General features: G+C 41.9%; 1 non-coding gene across 1 annotated transcript; it reads right to left on the bottom strand.

Annotated features, from left to right (window-relative positions):
- Positions 1-13,888: 13,888 nt before the first annotated feature.
- LOC135274076 (small nucleolar RNA SNORD60) lies at positions 13,889-13,962 on the bottom strand. Its single transcript, XR_010341887.1, has one exon. It is a non-coding gene; the product is annotated as a small nucleolar RNA SNORD60 (small nucleolar RNA).
- Positions 13,963-14,768: the final 806 nt, after the last annotated feature.

Here is a 14,768-nt window from a genome sequence, read left to right as displayed (position 1 = left end):
TCAGAAGCTTTGTTTGTTCTTTTTCATTCTTTTTTCTCTAATATTTTCTGCACACTTTATTTCATTAAGTTGATCTTCAATTTCTGATATCCTTTCTTCCACTTGATTGATTTGGCTATTGATAGATACTTGTGTATGCTTCACGAAGTTCTTGTGCTGTGTTTTGCAGCTCCATCAGGTCATTTATGTTCTTTTCTAAACTGGTTATTCTAGTTAGAAGTTCCTGTAACCTTTTATCAAGTTTCTGAGCTCCTTGCATTGGGTTAGAACATGCTCCTTTAGCTCAGAGGAGTTTGTGATTACCCACATTCTGAACCTTACTTCTGTCAGTTTGTCAAACTTATTCTTCATCCAGTTTTGTTCCCTTGCTGGCAAAAAGCTGTAATCCTTTGGAGGAGAAGAGGCGTTCTGGTTTTTGGAATTTTCTGCCTTTTTGCGCTGGTTTTTCCTCATCTTCATGGATTTACCTACCTTTGGTCTTTGATGTTGGTGACCTTTGGATGGGATTTTTGCGTGGTTGTCCTTTTTGTTGATGTTGATGCTCTTGTTTTCTGTTTGTTAGTTTTTCTTCTAACAGGCACCTCTTCTAAAGGTCTACTGGAGTTTGCTGGAGGTCCGCTCAAGACCCTGTTTGCCTAGGTATTACCAGCAGAGACTGTAGAACAGCAAAGATTGCTGACTGCTCCTTCCTCTGGAACCTTTGTCCCAGAGAGGCACCTGCCAGATGCCAGTCAGAGCTCTCCTGTATGAGGTGTCTGTTAACCCCTGCTGGTAGGTGTCTCTCTGTCAGGAAGCATGGGGGTCAGGGACCCACTTGAGGAGGCAGTCTGTCCCTTAGCAGAGCTCAAGCACTGCACTGGAAGATCTGCTATTCTCTTCTAAGCCAGCAGGTGGGAATGTTTAAATCTGCTGAAACTGTGCCCACAGCTGCCCCTTCCCCCATGTGCTCTGTCCCAGGGAGATGAGAGTTTTATCTATAAGCCTCTAACTTGGATGCTCCCTTTCTTTCAGAGATGCCCTGTCCAGAGAGGAGGAATGTACAGAGGCAGTCTGGCTACAGCGGCTTTGCAGAGCTGTGGTGGGCCCTGCCGAGTCCAAACTTCTTGGTGGCTTTGTTTACAATGTGAAGGGAAAACCACCTACTCAAACCTCAGTAATGGCAGATGCCCCTCTCCCCCACCAAGCTTGAGCATCCCAGGTCGACTTCAGACTGCTGTGCTGGCAGCAAGAATTTCAAGTCAGAGGATCTTAGCTTGTTGGGCTCTGTGGGGGTAGGATCTGCTGAGCAAGGCCACTTGGTTCCCTGGCTTCAGCCCCCTTTCCAGGGGAGTGAATGGTTCTGTCTTGCTGGTGTTCCAGGCGCCACTGGGGTATGAAGAAAAAACTCCTGCAACTAGCTTGGTGTCTGCTCAAACGGCCACCCAGTTTTGTGTTTAAAACCCAGGGCCCTGGTGGTGTAGGTACCCAAGGGAATCTCCTGGTCTGCGAGTTGTGAAGACTGTGTGAAAAGTGTGGTATCTGGGCCAGATAGCACTGTGCCTCATGGCACTATCCCTCATAGCTCTCCTTGGTTAAGGGAGGGAGTTCCCAGACTCCCTGCACTTTCCAGGGGAGGTGACACACCACCCTGCTTCCGCTTGCCCTCTGTGGGCTGCACCCACTGTCTAAGCAGTCCCAGTGAGATGACCCGGATACCTCAGTTGGAAATGCAGAGATCACCCGCCTTGTGCATTGGTCTCACTGGGAGTTGCAGACCGGAGTAGTTCCTATTTGGCCATTTTGCCCGGGAATCTCCTGTCAAGTTTTAACATAGTATAAAAGGAGAATATTTATACTTATCTGAAGAGGCTATTAGAATAGTAGTCCTTTTTCCAACTACACACCTGTATGAGACTTTTTTTTTCTCATATAGTTCAACCAAATACATCACAATACACTACCTGAAGAAGATATGAAAATGTAGCTGTCTTCTATTAAGCGAGACATTAAAGAGATTTGCAAGCTGAGCTTGGTGGCTTATGACTATAATCCCAGAAATTTGGGAGGCTGAGGTGGGAGGACCACTTGAGCCCAGGAGTTCACAACCAGACTGGACAACAAAGCGAAACCCCATCTCTCCATCTCTAAATAAAAATAGGGAGAGAGAGAGAGAGAGATTTTCAAAAATGTAAAACAATGCCGCCCTTCTCACTTTCTTTTTCTTGGGAAATATGGTTATCTTTGATGAAGATGTCATTTCTGTGAACATGCAATGGCTTTGTTATTGTTATTTTTAAATTTATTAAATAAATATTTTTAGCATCTCAGTTGTAAGTTTTAATGTGGTACATCTTAATAGATGTAACCACCTTAAGAAAGATTATTTGAGTTCTCAGTAATTTTTATAAGTATTTTAGATCTGCTGGCCATGCCATATCCTTCTAAGTCAATACCATCATCACCCCATACACACACTAAGTTTTCCATTGGCTGCAAGGGGAAGGTTTAGCTCTCACCTCCCAACAGAGAAAGGATGGCAGAGAGAAGCTAAGTGCTTGCAGAACTGGAGGCACTGGAGAAAAATTCTCAGCCTTGAGGGTTCCACACCAAATGGGCTTTGCTTATCTAAATCAGCACAGAACACTAGAAGCTGTGTACCAAAGTACTTTAAACACACCAAGGAGAGAACCTTGGTCTTCACAGGTAAACAGTCTCTGAAAAGCCATTGAGAGCAGTCCTTGTGGGCCAATGAAAGGGGGATTTCCATGCCATGTTCTCACCCTAAGCTATCTCATCACCCTACAAACTTCCAGCTTCCATCACAGTTTACACTGTGGATTTCTCGACATTGTACTGCCAGTGCCAGGCTGGCAAATCTCTTTCTGTTACCCCGTAAAAATGCAACAGAAATGTAAGACCATTCCAGTCATGGTGGTTCACGCCTGTAACTCCAGCACTTTGGGAGGCCGAGGTGGGCAGATCACTTGAGGTTAGGTGTTCGAGACCAGCCTGGCCAACATGATGAAACCTCGTCTTTACCAAAAACACAAAAATTAGCTGGATGTGGTGGTGCGTGCCTGTAATCCCAGCTACTTGGGAGGCTGAGGGAAGGGGAATCACTTGAACTCAGGAGGCAGAGGTTTCAGTGAATCAAAATCGTACCACTGTACTCCAGCCTGGGAGACAAAGTCAGATTCTGTCTCAACAAAATAAATAAATAAATAAAAATAAATAAACAAAATAAAAACAAGATCAATATCCAAAACCTGAAAATCCATTTTGGTTGTTAATGAAGTCTCCCCAGCCTATGCCAAAAAGGGAATGGCATCGCCTGGCACTCCGTAAGATGAGCAAACGCTTTCAAACCCCACTTCTCGAGGCAGCCACACACTCCAAAATCTCTTGCCTTTTTTCTCAGGTTTTTCCTGCACATCTCTTCTCCTTCCTCCCTCATAAAAAAAAAACCCACCAGCTCCTCTTGGCTTTAGGGCTCTATCTTTTCTCTGTAAGTATCTCTCCCATTTTCCTACAGAGCTCAGTCTAGCTTTCTTCCCTTCTCTTCTTCACTCATGACATAGATCAATACAGATCAATAGAAGAGATCAACACAACACAAACCCCCAACACAAAAGTATCAGACTCCCCCTTGGAAGGAGAATGAGGTAGGCTGAGAATTCTAATATGCAAGTCTTTTTGGACAAATCGCTTTCTTTTCTAACAGACGACTGGCATGTAGCTCCAAAGTCTTGTATTTGTATAAAATGGTCACCCATGAAAGGTATTTCTAAATCTGGAGTTCTTAAATGAAAATCAGCACCATATCAGCTTTTACTGAGGGCTCTGCTTTAGTATTGTGCTTGACAGTGTTGCTTCTCTGCTATTTCCTGTGCACATAAGCACTCGAAATTTTCAGGGACAATGCTTTGTCATTAATGCATTGTCAGTGTTGTCTTGGGTTGTTGTGGTTTGGGCTTGCTATTATTCCATTTTAATTAGAAATCTTTATTAGTTTGACTCCATCATTATCACTTTAATTTCTTGTGAGCTATTTGGTTTGTTATGTAATGAGATGCCTATTAGCATCCATAGAATTTTTGGCTCATAATTTTTCAGTGCTGAGATTTAGGACAATGTGTAATGGTCCAAATTTGAACCCTTCAGACTCCTATTGCTAAGATTTGTGAGATGTTATTATAGATAATTATATAATGATAAGTATGTCATTTCTATTATTTTGTTGTTATATAAATACTCCCCTTGGAATGTCTTCGGACAGTGAAATTTTCTAGATGTTAGAAATGTTTCTTCAACCGAGAAGTTGGAACAGGGCAGTTGGGAGTCACAGTGTTTGTGTCCCAAATAACGAATGTCAAAAATGTTTAAGATGCAATGATTTGCAGCATATGCTGCTAATTGCTAAATCAAAATCTCTAGTCTGTGAATTTTCCTAAGCCCTGGTCCCATACATTCAGCCATGTTCCGCAAACAAACCCATCATTTCCCCCAATAAAAACCATCTTCCCTCTCCCCACATCAAACTGACTCTGTATAGATATTCCAGTCTCAGGAGACAGCATCTACAAGTCACCTACTTACAGACCTGGCTGCTTCCTCTTCCCCAGTCTAAGTCCCATGAATTCTGTCTCCTAGATATTTCTTAAACCCATCCTTTTCTCCCCCTCCCCGTCCTTTTCACAGGGTTATCATGGGCCACTTTATCCTAGCTCTTGTCCAACAGCCTCTCAGTCTCTATATCCAGTGTATCTGTCCTAGGGCTGCCATAACAAAGTACTAGATGGCTTAAAACAACAGAAATTTACACAGCTGTGGATGCTAGAAGTCTGAAATCTAGTTGTTGGCAGAGCCATCCTCTATTTTTTTTTTTAAAGTTATTTATTATACTTTAAGTTCTGGGGTACGTGTACAGACCATGCAGGTTACATAGGTATACAGGTGCATGGTGATGGTTTGCTGCCTCCATCTCCCTGTCATCTACATTAGGTATTTCTCTTAATGCTATTCCTCCCTTAGCCCCCTACCAACCAGGCCCGGTGTGTGATGTTCCCCTCCCTGTGTCCATGTGTTCTCATTGTTCAACACCCACTTATGAGTGAGAACATTCGCTGTTTGGTTTTCTGTTCTTGTGTCTGTTTGCTGAGAATGATGGTTTCCAGTTTCATCCATGTCCCTGCAAAGGACATGAACTCATCCCTTTTTATGAGCGCCATCCTCTCTCTAAAGTTTCTTGGGGAGAATCTGTTTCATGCCTCTCTCTTAGCTTCTGGCGTTGCCAGTCCTTGGTGTTCTTGGCTTATAGATGCATCACTCCAGTCTCTGCTTCTGTCATCCCACGGCTTTCTCCCTACATATCTCTGTGTCTTCTCTTCTTATAAGGACATCAGTCATAGTGGATTAAGGGCCCATCCCACTCCAGCATGACCTCATCTGAATTAATTACATCTGCAAGGATCTTACTTCCAAATAAGTTTGCATTCTGAGGTTCTGAGAAGAGCATGAACCTTTGGGGGGTCACTATCTGCTATGGTTCAAATGTGTCCTCCAAAGTGCATGTGTTGGAAACTTACTCCCCAGTGCAACAGTGTTGGGAGATGAGGCCTAATAAGATGTGATTAGGTCATGAGGGCTTGGCCCTCACAAATAGGATTAAAGTCATTATCACTAAAGCAGGTTAGTTATCATGAGAATGGGTTGGGTATGAAAGTGAGTTCACCTGCTCTAGCTTTTGGCTCCCTCACATGTTCTCTTGCCCTCTCGTCTTCTGCTATGGACTGACGCAGCACAAAGGCCCTCACCAGATGCCGGCCCCTGGATCTTGGACTTCCCAACCTCCAGCATTGTAAGAAATAAATAACTGTATGTATAAATTACTAGGTCTGTAGTTATTTTGTGATTGCAGCAAAAAATGGACTAAGACACTATCCAGTCCAGTGCACCCATGACTGCAACTTCCTCTGACCAAAGGCTAGGGGCGTCCTTGCCGTTTCCACTCTGGTTTCAGATCCAGTCTTCAACAAGTACTGCATTTCCATATGTAACAGGTCTGTTTCCAGGTTTTTCTACTCTGTTGCACTGGTCAGTCTATCTATGCATGTACCAATTCCACACCATTTTAGTTGTAGAGGCTTTATGATATGTTGTAATATTTTACTTTTAGAGGCTTTATTGTACATTTAGCCTCTGCTCCCCACCCCTGCTGCTCATCTTCTTCCAGGTTCTCCTAGTGAATCTTCTGCATTTGTTCTTCTAAACAGGTACTTGTCAAACTCCAGTTAAAACAGAAATAATAATGCTATTATTATTTCTGAAAATAAATAATGCTAATTTCTCTGGCTTATTGTGGTCAGAGAATGCTAGTTGTATTATTTCTGTTTCTTTAAATTTATTGAAATCTTTTTTATGGTATTATTTGATTCACTTTTTAAATGTCCTATGTATTTTAAAATAAAGTGTCTTACATTGTGTGTACATATATATAGGATTTGCCTTACACATGCTCATATACATGTGTGACTTACTTTACACATGCTAATTAGATCTTCCATATATTTACTAACATTTTGTCCATATGGTATTCCTGCAATTGAGAGAGGTGTATGAAGTGTAATATTAATGTATTTAACAACTTCTCCTTGAATTTCTCATTGATTCTGCTTTATCAGTAAAGCAGAGGTTTATTACTGGATGCCCAAATATTAATAACTGTGGTATCTTCATTGTGAAGATTATAAACTATGTTTGCCTCTTAAAATGCTTTCTGATCTGAATTCTACCTCACCAAATACCAGTCTTTCTTCCTTGAATTTTTATCCTTCTTTTTATTTTTACTTTACTTATGTATTATTTTACACAGCATAAGTTTGTCTATTCCTTAATTGTTAATGTCTCTGAATCTCTTCATTTTAGGAGTGTCTTCTATGTAGAGCATTGTGCTGACTTTTTGTTTGGTAGCCAAAACTGTAAATCTTTTTCTTTTAATAGGGTAAGCCTTTCTCCTTCTCTTTCTTCTTGTTTTCTCTTTCTCTATCTCTCTCTCTTTTTTCTTCTTTCTTGATGGGGTCTCACTATGTGGCCCAGGTTGGTCTTTAACTCCTAGCCTCAAGTGATCCTCCTGCCTCAGACTATCAAAGTGCTGGGATTACAGGCATGAGCCAACTGGTACATTTGCTATTATTATCAGTATATTTCGTCTCAGTTCTGTTATATGCTTGTGAGTATACCTACAGATACTCCTTAACTTATGATGGGGTTATGTCAAGATTAACCTATAATAAATAAAAAATATTGTAAGTTGAAAATGCATTTAATACCAAAGAATATCCAGAGAAAAGTAAAAAAATTGTAAGTTGAACCATTATAAATTGGGGACTATCTATAAATATGTATATATGGGTCAGGTGTGGTGGCTCATGCCTGTAATCCCAGCACTTTGAGAGGCCAAGGTGGGTGGATCACTTGAGGTCAGGAGTTAGAGACCAGCCTGGCCAACATGGTGAAACCTCATCTCTATTAAAAATACAAAAACTTGCTGGACACAAGGGTGCATGCCTGTAATCCCAGCTACTCAGGAGGTTGAGGCAGAAGAATTGCTTGAACCCAGGAGGTGGAGGTTGCAGTGAGCCAAGATCACACCATTGCACTCCAGCCTGGGCATCAGAGCAAGACTCCACCTCAGAAAAAAAGGTGTATATGTATATGCGTGTGTGTATATACATATATATTAAATATATATATATATATATATAAACAGTTTTCCAGTATATAATCTTTTTAGAAACAGGGTCTTGCCATGTTGCCCAGTCTGGTCTCAAACTCCTGAGCTCAAATGATCCTCCTGCCTTGGCCTCCCAAACTGCTGGGATTATAGGTGTGAGTCACTATACCCAGACCTCCGTATATAGCCTTTTTTATTTTTTATCTTTCTGCTCTTCATTTTTTATCTTTTGGGATTTAGGAAGGTTTGTATTTTTGTGCAAGTAGTTACTTTTATGCTAGTGCCACTTTCGTCTCTCCTCTTGTGACTTTTATTTATTGATCACCTAGTATTTTGAAAATATTAAAATTAGCTAGTAGTCTCTTCTTTGTGCTCTCATTCTTCTCCTTAGCTTCTAATATGAAATACCATTTTGCTCCCAGTTAATACTAATAAGTCAATCAAGGAGCTTATCCTTTTCTTCACACATGCTTCCCATTTTTGATAGTTGTACAGCATCAACATGGTGAGAGCCTCGTGCTGTATTCTCCTTATAACCAACAGTTATATATTTAAGCTCACCAGCAGTCCTTTTGCCAATGTCCTTCAGTCATTTTAGTTGCCCACAAGTGTTTCTCTGTTAGAACAAAGCTTAAGGAAACAAGAGCCCTAAGTTCTTGCATATTCATGAGAATTTGACTGTGGCCTTTATCTTTGAAAGAGAGTTTGGCTGGATATAAAATTATTGGTTCACATTTTCTTTCCTTAAGTATCTTAAATATGTAATTCTGTTGCCTTCTGGTATGAACTGTTGCTGTTGAAAAGTCTGATTACAATTTGAGTGTCCTTCCCTCAAAATGACTTGACTTTTTCATATGAATGTCCAAAGATTATTTTCTTTTACCTGTCACTTTACATATTTTTATTAAAAGTCCTTAAGGTTTTTTCTCGAATATAGCCATTCTGTGTCAATGTAGACACACTGTTTGCCCTTTCAATTTTCAGTTTCAAGTGATTTCAGAAAACCTTTCTTGCAAATTTTATAAAACATGACCATATGGACACATTGCAGGGGCCCCTCCCAAGGTCTTGGAAGGGGACAGAACAAGTGCTGGTCCCTGATACTGAGGGTCTGTAGTCCAACCCACCTCTGTGAGGCCATCAGGGTTAATAATTTTAATTTCTATACTTCAGTGACCTACTATTTTATTGGAGTCCTTTCCTGGGGAACTCCTCTAAATCCTCTGCATCCTAAATTGTACCAAGAGGCACTTATGGTCAAGGGTTACCTCTTACTAAGCTCTAAAAATTTTAAACAGTAGGAGCATAATATACTCCACGAATGGCTGATTTCCCACACCTTGATGGCCATGCTCCCTCAGCATCTTTGGGCATGTGTCTTTGGGCATCTTCAAACAGTGGCTCCAAGTCAGTGGATGTTTACTGAGAGATCAATGTCTGCCCAGCACAGTGCTAGTCACATATGAAAATTAGTTAATGGAAATAAAGGATATGGAACAATGTCTGGCACAGAGTAAATCATTGCTATTATTGTTACTCTGAACAGACATAAAGGCTGACCCCAAGACACTGAGTGTCCTGAGTGACCAATATCGGCATTTGCGACCTTTCCAATCTGACTCCCAGACTCTGTGCCTGCTGTGGACATCCAGATTTCTTTTCGATTATCTCCTGTAGCCTATTCTATGTTTTTTGTAACAACATCCTTATTTCTTGCAGGAAAACCACCTCCACCAAACTCTCCTTCCTTGTTATTGGAAGAGACATGGCCTCATCCCAGCTCCGAGTGAAGCACATGAGCTAAATCTCAACCAATCAGTGAAGATCACATTGTTCTGGGCACAGTGATTGATTGAAGGATGAGCACATGACCAATCAGAAGCAGCAAGATGTAATGTGACGTCTTTTAGCCATCCAGGGAAAGATACACTATTTTCTACTGAGAGAATGCAAGGTCTGACTCACACGTGTATGTTTATAGCAGCACAATTAACAATGGCAAAGATGTGGTACCATTGACTAAATGCCCATTGACTGAGTGGATAAATAAAATGTGGTGCATATACACCATGGAATACTACTCAGACATTAAAAGGAACAAAGTAATGTCTTTCTCAACAACTTGGATGGAGCTGGAGGCTATTATTCTAAGTGAAATAACACAGGAGTGGAAAACCAAAAACCATATGTTCTCACTCATAGGTGGGAGCTGAGCTGTGAGTAAGCAAAGATATACGGAGTGGACTTAGAGACTCAGAAGTGGGAGAGTAGGAGGGGGACCAGGAATTTTAAAACTACACATTAGGCACATGCACACTATTCAAATGACAGATGCACTAAAATCTCAGAATTCCACTCTATAATTCATCCATGTAACAAAAAACCACTTGTACCCAAAAAGATATTGAATTAAAATTAAAAAAAAAAAAAGTCCGGGTACAGTGGTTCATGCCTGTAATCCCAGCACTTTGAGGCCAAGGCAGGTAGATCACTTGAGGTCAGGAGTTGGAGACCAGCCTGGCCAACACGGTGAAACCCTGTCTCTACTAAAAATACAAAAATTAGCCAGGTGTGGTGGTGTATGCTTGTGATCCCAGCTACTCAGGAGGCTGAACCAGGAGAATCACTTGAACCCAGGAGGCGGAGGTTACAGTGAGAAGAGATGGTGCCACTGCACTCCCCCCTTAGTGACAGAGCAGGACTCCATCTCAGGAAGAAAAAAACAGACAGAGAAACAGAGAGAATACAAGGTCTGGAGTTGTTGCAGCCCTTCCGTGACACGAGAGAAAAGACTGTCTGGGATGAAGCTCATAACTGAAGTCAAACAGTAAGTTGTGGAAACATAGGGTCTGGACATGTTTTGATGAATGTCCAGATGGATACCTAAAGGTACACCTGGCTCTTACTCATGTGAAACAATAGATTCCTTCTATCTTCAGCTGGTGGGTGTTGGGTTTTGTTGTTTACAACCAAATGTATTAAGTGGCATACAATTTGCTCTTGTTTTCTGTAATTTTACTATTGAAGAACACTGAAATACGCCCGTCTAAGACACTGGGGATTTTAGCTAAAGTTAAAAGGTTAAAACACAGGCACACACTCGGCCCCTCCTCTCTGTTTTTATCAGCTCAGAAACAAAGCTCAGAGATAGCGGTGTCAGAGGATCTAGGAGCTGACTTCACTATAAATTTTCTTTCCCACATTGTCTTGCCTTTTAGAAGCCTGAAAATACTCTCTTCTTTGTCTTGTCACTATATAAGATTTATGGCTCTTGGTTAAAATACTACTTAAGCAAGATCCCTAAGCCACTGCCTTGAGAAAGAAATACTTTTGAACTGAGGCCTCTCCCCCATGATGGGTAGAACATGCATTAACAAAACATTTTCTTTTGTTCATCTGACTTTTGCTTTCAGGAAAGCATGTCAGCTAAGAACCTATAAAGGGAAAGGGAAAAAAATTATGTTTCTCTCTACACTATCTTCTTGTGTCTCCATAATTTTCCACTTTTCTAACTTTGTTCAACTTAATCCTTCTATCTGGGATGGTCTTTTGCCCATCCTCATGTATCTAAAATTCTCTTCACTTTTCCAGAGTTTAGGTCAAATGATGCCTTTTCTATAAGGAATTTAGTAAAGTATTCAGGGAAGATGAGGCATCAGCTCAGCATCTGACTCCAAAATGGTCTAAGAAACCCATGTTCTGTGTGTCACACTTACACCTTTCCTGTAACTCTGTAACTGTTCTGAATTTTTCATAAGGATTCAAAAAGTTAAACTCTTTGACAGGCTTATTATCAATAGAATTTCACAACCATATTGTTAATATAATAACACTCTTCCTGTTGGAGTGGATTTGAAATAGCCCAAAACGTGTCCATTCTCTTAGACAAGGTAGATGGGCCCTTGTCAAATGGGCAACATATTCAGGATTTATCTGCATTCCTTGCACACAGTAGGTACTCTACAGGTGTTTTTGAATGAATGGGTGAACAGAAATGGATTCTACACACAGGCATCAATGCATTGATTGCATTTGGAAATTCATAAATCGTTTTTCTATTTTATGATGTAAGAAATGATTATTAGTGTTCTAGGGTCTAATCCCTCCATTCAAATAGGAGAGTAAAAAGGAGATTTTCTATCAACTGAAATAACTGCTTCCTCACTATGTAACGGGCTAATTGAAGACTCATGCAAGACTAATGGATTCTTGGTGAAAGAAATGGATGCACGAAGGGAACCTGATATCGTTGCGCAATGACAAGAGCAGCAGTTATTTATCAGAAAAATAAATTGGATTTGCTTGGCTCGTGCACTGCCCCTATTGTGATGCTAAGTACACATTTGCAGCAACTCATCTTGTTCTCCTGGGCCTCCCTCTGCTTTGTCTTCTCTCATTTGTTGGTGCTTCTTGCATCAGATGGCCCCTCTGCCTGACTCTGTGTATGAGTGCAATGACATACATAGGCATAAAACCCGCCAACACCATCACGGCTATCGCACCTCAGAAAACAGAAAATTTTCACTCTTTGGGTAACCAGCAGGAGATCATACTCAGCCTGGGTGCTGCAGGGCTGACATCAAATTCTAATTCCACTTAGAAAGCCTTGACTTTGACTACTCCCTCAAAAAGGGGCTGTCAAAGGGCCTGGTGGGGAATTCTCACCCTACGTCTCATGTTGCAGAAACAGAATCACATCAGAGCCCGTTTCTGGTCCCATAACAGTGCTTGTATGACTTTGATTAATCATTCGACATCCCCAGGTTTCAGGCTGCTGATCTGGGAAATGGATACGGCATTAGCAGCCCTAAGTTCTTCACAGAATCATAGTAAGGATCAAACGTACGTGAAAATGCCAAGAAAGTAAAGCAGCTTCCAACACCCAAAAATTCCATCAATATGTAGATGCTAGAGCAGTCGTTATAGAGGCATGAGACATTACAGCAAAGAGCAGATAGAATGGATTAAGGGACTTTGGGCTGATCTCCAGATAAACTGGAATGGCGGCCCTCTGCCGAGATGAGCCTGGCCCTCTCCCATGCCTGTGGTTGGCAGCATCACCGAGAAGGTGTCTGGTTATTGGACAAAGCTGTATAGCATAAAGTCTTATTTTAGCATACATTAATTTAACCTGTATCTCCAACAGGTAACATCTGTGGCACTTGGTGATGTTTGGGACAGCAGAGAGACAGCATCTACAGAAATGCTGTGTGGCATCTTCATTTCTCTCCCCGTCTAGGAAGACGTGGCCCTTGACATCTTTCCTTACCAGCTTTTCCATTCTGCTCCGTCGTGGTTCTCCCTCTCTTGCATATTTTCTCTTCTACTACTTCCCTCTCTTCAAGCCACAGACACACTTAGACAACCCCTGCACAGAAAGTCAAACCTCTGCAATGCCACCTTTGCAAGCTGAAGAAATGCCCCTTCCTCTCCCCATCCCTTAGGCAGGTGTTCCACGGTCTAAACATTCTGCCTCTTCAGTCTCTTGATGGCCTCACACCAGAACTGCTTCCTAGAGGCCCCCACTCAGCTCCTCACCTCCTCATCAGGGTGTCTTTCCCCATCACCGTCCTTGAGTTGCAGACCAGCCGCCCCCTTTCTGGTGCTTCCCCTTCCCATGAAGCACCCTGCACTCCCCTCTCTAGAAGCTCCTCCCAGCTTTCTCACCTGGACTTCTCCACCTTCCTCCACGGCCTCCTCAGTCAAGACCTGTCCCTTGGCCCAACTCTTTCCCACTCTCTCTGTCCACTTTCTCTGACCTTCTCAGCCCTCCTAGGCCCTGGCTAGTACTCTCTGAAGAGGACTCCAGAGCGTGAACTCTCCTGGCTCACTGCCAGCTGTGTGTAGCATCTCCCGTGTGTCCTAACCTGTGCACGCCCCCAGACACCCCTGCTCACCATTGGCCCACTGAGATGCTTATGCCCCTCACACCACCTTCTAATTCGAACTCTGTATTTCTATCAGGTGGGCCAACATCCTTTCAGCCACCCAAGCTGAAAACCTTGGAGTCATCTGCATTCCCCCTTGCATTCTCTGCCAGCCCTGGGAACCATTTCATTCTTTTTGCTGCTAATCATGCTCAAGCCATTATTGCAGTTCTCCCAAATGCTAACCTTCCAACTGCCTTGCCTCCCACCCCAAGTATCTCTCTTTTTTTCTTACATTTTTCTCTCCCCCAAGCCTCAGCCTTGCAAGACCTCAAGTGCAGCTTTCATACGAGGTGTCAGAAATTAAAGCAATTCATCACAGCTTCCCAAGTGTCTATTTTTTCTAACACAACTGCCTGGTCCATCTTCTTAAATTACAACATGCAATTTCCAAATTCAAAAGCTGTCAGCCCCTACAGCCACATCTCACGTTGCTTTCTATAGAGTTCAGTCTCCTTCTCTTGGCATCTGAGCCCCTTGTGGGTCTTGTCCTAGTCAACTTTGCAGCTTTATTTGCTATCCTACTCCCCTTCACATGGACTGCATTTTCCCTCATAAACATAGTATTTGCCACTACCCAAGCATGCCCTGGACTTCCCTACCTCTGGGCCTTTGCTCATGCAAGTTCTTCTCTGAGTACCCTTGCTCACTTTCCATCTCTATTTGTCAAAATCCTTTGAAGCCCAGCTCTTTCCCTGATTCCTGCTTTTCTGTCATGCTCATTAAAACCATGGGCATACATACCCCTTCTCTTCACTAAACTATAAATTCCTGTAGAGAGCAGGCCATACCTCACTCACTAATGAATGAATGCTACCCATCCCATGGTACCCAGCAATAATTATTTGTTATGATAAATTCATATGCTGAAATAAATTCTCCTGGAGTCAATTCAAAACCTCCTCTGAAATTAACCATGATGCCTTTCTTCTAATGTTTTCATTCTCTTAAAATTTTTTGAATCATCTAGGTAGACTTCCCAGGTGTCTGGTGACCACAACGCCCATCTTGAAACTTCAGGAAAGAATAATAATCCAATTCACATGGAACAATAGCACAATGTTAGATAGGGGGATGTTTGTGAACTATAAAATGCCCAGAGGAGAAATGCTGCTTGAATATTTAATTAG

Source organism: Aotus nancymaae, unplaced genomic scaffold (assembly GCF_030222135.1).
Source record: "Aotus nancymaae isolate 86718 unplaced genomic scaffold, 86718_ANA_hifiasm-v0.15.2.pri h1tg000010l, whole genome shotgun sequence".
NCBI lineage: Eukaryota > Metazoa > Chordata > Mammalia > Primates > Aotidae > Aotus > Aotus nancymaae.
Note: the sequence above shows the minus strand (reverse complement) of the source record. Positions and strands in the feature narration are given on the sequence as shown.